We start from the raw sequence: 4,771 nt of genomic DNA, 5'->3' as shown, positions 1-4,771 counted from the left end.
TTACATGTGCAGTAGGTCTACTTGGTACAGATAGTAGTATTATTAAATCACTTGGAAGTATAAAGTGATATGACTTCACTCAACTATTACTGTTCACACTGACAAGTATCACCTGCTGTGACCAATATTCACTTATTGTAACTGCTATACTTTTATTTTTCTCTCTTTAATCATAATGTATACTTTCCACTTCTTATGTTGCTGTGTACTTGTTTTTTCCATGTGAGAACACAAAGTCCAATTCCTCATATGTGACCCCTTCCAGTATTTTGATATACAAGGGGGCCATGGTCATTTTTCAGTTTTTTACATATTATGAAACTGCATAATGTAACCTTTCATATGATGTATTGCTCATTGAAATTGGGTGAAAAATGAAGAAGATATGACCATCTGAAACTTCCCCTTCAAAGATTCTAAAGATTTAGCACCTCTGAGCCCAGGAATGGGTGTGACAATAGATACTTGTCTCCACCCCTAATGGCTTGCATAAACACTCCCCCCACTAGGTTAGCTGTCAACTGAACAGAATGACTTGAGTGGACACTTAATATTCTATTCTAAATAATGTGAGTAAAACCAAGTAGGCTATAATTTATTCCATGAAGTTACTTGTAGTGCTTTTAATTGCTAAATGTACTGTAAAGCAGTATAATTGTATCTGTAGGCAGCTGGACAAAATTCCCAAAGAGAAGAATAAGGTAATCTTTTAGTCGACCTGTACCTTCATTGAACTGTACACATTCTGCAAGATGTTAATACAATCAATCCCCCCACCCCCCTCACAGACACCTTGGGAAAGGTGTTAATGGTCAGAGAGGGGCCGGCCATGCTACTGTGACCAACCAGGTAACATCTTCCCTGAGTACCCTGACTAGACTGCATATAAAGAGTGGTCAGTGTTTCCTTCAGAGCAGATCATTTGAACCTAGGAAGCAGCAGGAGAAAGAGGAGTCAAGAAACACACCATGACTACATTAATGACCATGAGACAACAGGAGAGCAACAGATTAAAACTCAAACTAGAAGGCCTGAAAAAGCATCGCTTTGAACCATACCAGCGTTCTTCAAGGACATGTAGGCCTACAGGTAAGGGTTAATGACCGAATTAAAATGCATGCAGACACGCAAACTCTGAATACAAACACTAATACAATAATCACTCAAATAATATTGCAAGCGTTTTCATTTCTTCTTGTGTGTATAATGATAACTTCTCCCTCTGTCTCTTCACTCTCTCTAGGCACCAAGAAAAAGCAGCAGCTTTCCGGACCCTCCATGGACATATTTGTGTTGCCCCGACATGCTCCAGTGTTGATCCACTTGAGCATGTCCAGCTCCAGTGGATCTGATTCTGAACCAGAGTGGGACACAGGTGACCCCCCAATGACGCCACTGACCAAAGTGATCACCAGCTCCTCCCAACACTATGATGCACTCTTGGATTCAGAGAGCATGGAATGGTCTTAAGTGTCTGGTTGGGAAAACATCCTAGCCATTATCAAATTGTGAACCCTGTATTTTCAAAATACCACAGCATATTATCATAGCTTAATACGGCAGACAATTTAAATGGTACTCTTATAGGGGACATGGAGATTAAAAGGAACCATGTAATAACCATGGAATAGTTTCCATACATTTGATTAATAATATACGGAAACATGCTTTAACCCATTTAGACCTGAGACCGATTCTAAAAACACCTTCTAAAACCTAACCTAAGGTTTCTGAAAACATATAACATACATACAACTAATGAGACACAGAGGTATAGCATCCGGATTGAAAGATATAACTTACAGTATGTTGCAACAGGTCTAAATGGGTTAAACTGCAACATTCTGGGAGAAAATTTACTTTAATCCCTATTTTATATTTTGTTTCATGGCATTGTGCAAACGTTGCGGACATTGGTGTCTCTCCGGTGATGTTCAGTTAGAACATGTTGGAGGTTCAAGAACTGCCAAATCAATTACATTTAAAGGAGCTTCATTGGCATGAGAAAACATACGTTTACATTGCCAAAGCAAGTGTCAAAATACAATGAAAACGGTTGGATATGGGGAAAGTATATACAGTTGGATTTTGAAAAACAGAGCCATGTCACATTGCATCGTTACACACATGTTATAAAGGGTATAAAGCTGTTTTTTAAACAAATGGCAGCATTTGTTTGCAGTTACTTTGGGAAAATGGCAGCATTTCTTCTCAAGACTATTTAAGACAGATTTAAGATGCAGTGTTTAAAGGTAGTAGCTCTGTTTACATGTGCAGTAGGTCTACTTGGTACAGATAGTAGTATTATTAAATCACTTGGAAGTATAAAGTGATATGACTTCACTCAACTATTACTGTTCACACTGACAAGTATCACCTGCTGTGACCAATATTCACTTATTGTAACTGCTATACTTTTATTTTTCTCTCTTTAATCATAATGTATACTTTCCACTTCTTATGTTGCTGTGTACTTGTTTTTTCCATGTGAGAACACAAAGTCCAATTCCTCATATGTGACCCCTTCCAGTATTTTGATATACAAGGGGGCCATGGTCATTTTTCAGTTTTTTACATATTATGAAACTGCATAATGTAACCTTTCATATGATGTATTGCTCATTGAAATTGGGTGAAAAATGAAGAAGATATGACCATCTGAAACTTCCCCTTCAAAGATTCTAAAGATTTAGCACCTCTGAGCCCAGGAATGGGTGTGACAATAGATACTTGTCTCCACCCCTAATGGCTTGCATAAACACTCCCCCCACTAGGTTAGCTGTCAACTGAACAGAATGACTTGAGTGGACACTTAATATTCTATTCTAAATAATGTGAGTAAAACCAAGTAGGCTATAATTTATTCCATGAAGTTACTTGTAGTGCTTTTAATTGCTAAATGTACTGTAAAGCAGTATAATTGTATCTGTAGGCAGCTGGACAAAATTCCCAAAGAGAAGAATAAGGTAATCTTTTAGTCGACCTGTACCTTCATTGAACTGTACACATTCTGCAAGATGTTAATACAATCAATCCCCCCACCCCCCTCACAGACACCTTGGGAAAGGTGTTAATGGTCAGAGAGGGGCCGGCCATGCTACTGTGACCAACCAGGTAACATCTTCCCTGAGTACCCTGACTAGACTGCATATAAAGAGTGGTCAGTGTTTCCTTCAGAGCAGATCATTTGAACCTAGGAAGCAGCAGGAGAAAGAGGAGTCAAGAAACACACCATGACTACATTAATGACCATGAGACAACAGGAGAGCAACAGATTAAAACTCAAACTAGAAGGCCTGAAAAAGCATCGCTTTGAACCATACCAGCGTTCTTCAAGGACATGTAGGCCTACAGGTAAGGGTTAATGACCGAATTAAAATGCATGCAGACACGCAAACTCTGAATACAAACACTAATACAATAATCACTCAAATAATATTGCAAGCGTTTTCATTTCTTCTTGTGTGTATAATGATAACTTCTCCCTCTGTCTCTTCACTCTCTCTAGGCACCAAGAAAAAGCAGCAGCTTTCCGGACCCTCCATGGACATATTTGTGTTGCCCCGACATGCTCCAGTGTTGATCCACTTGAGCATGTCCAGCTCCAGTGGATCTGATTCTGAACCAGAGTGGGACACAGGTGACCCCCCAATGACGCCACTGACCAAAGTGATCACCAGCTCCTCCCAACACTATGATGCACTCTTGGATTCAGAGAGCATGGAATGGTCTTAAGTGTCTGGTTGGGAAAACATCCTAGCCATTATCAAATTGTGAACCCTGTATTTTCAAAATACCACAGCATATTATCATAGCTTAATACGGCAGACAATTTAAATGGTACTCTTATAGGGGACATGGAGATTAAAAGGAACCATGTAATAACCATGGAATAGTTTCCATACATTTGATTAATAATATACGGAAACATGCTTTAACCCATTTAGACCTGAGACCGATTCTAAAAACACCTTCTAAAACCTAACCTAAGGTTTCTGAAAACATATAACATACATACAACTAATGAGACACAGAGGTATAGCATCCGGATTGAAAGATATAACTTACAGTATGTTGCAACAGGTCTAAATGGGTTAAACTGCAACATTCTGGGAGAAAATTTACTTTAATCCCTATTTTATATTTTGTTTCATGGCATTGTGCAAACGTTGCGGACATTGGTGTCTCTCCGGTGATGTTCAGTTAGAACATGTTGGAGGTTCAAGAACTGCCAAATCAATTACATTTAAAGGAGCTTCATTGGCATGAGAAAACATACGTTTACATTGCCAAAGCAAGTGTCAAAATACAATGAAAACGGTTGGATATGGGGAAAGTATATACAGTTGGATTTTGAAAAACAGAGCCATGTCACATTGCATCGTTACACACATGTTATAAAGGGTATAAAGCTGTTTTTTAAACAAATGGCAGCATTTGTTTGCAGTTACTTTGGGAAAATGGCAGCATTTCTTCTCAAGACTATTTAAGACAGATTTAAGATGCAGTGTTTAAAGGTAGTAGCTCTGTTTACATGTGCAGTAGGTCTACTTGGTACAGATAGTAGTATTATTAAATCACTTGGAAGTATAAAGTGATATGACTTCACTCAACTATTACTGTTCACACTGACAAGTATCACCTGCTGTGACCAATATTCACTTATTGTAACTGCTATACTTTTATTTTTCTCTCTTTAATCATAATGTATACTTTCCACTTCTTATGTTGCTGTGTACTTGTTTTTTCCATGTGAGAACACAAAGTCCAA

Source organism: Electrona antarctica (assembly GCF_951216825.1).
Source record: "Electrona antarctica genome assembly, chromosome: 9".
Lineage (NCBI taxonomy): Eukaryota > Metazoa > Chordata > Actinopteri > Myctophiformes > Myctophidae > Electrona > Electrona antarctica.
Note: the sequence above shows the minus strand (reverse complement) of the source record.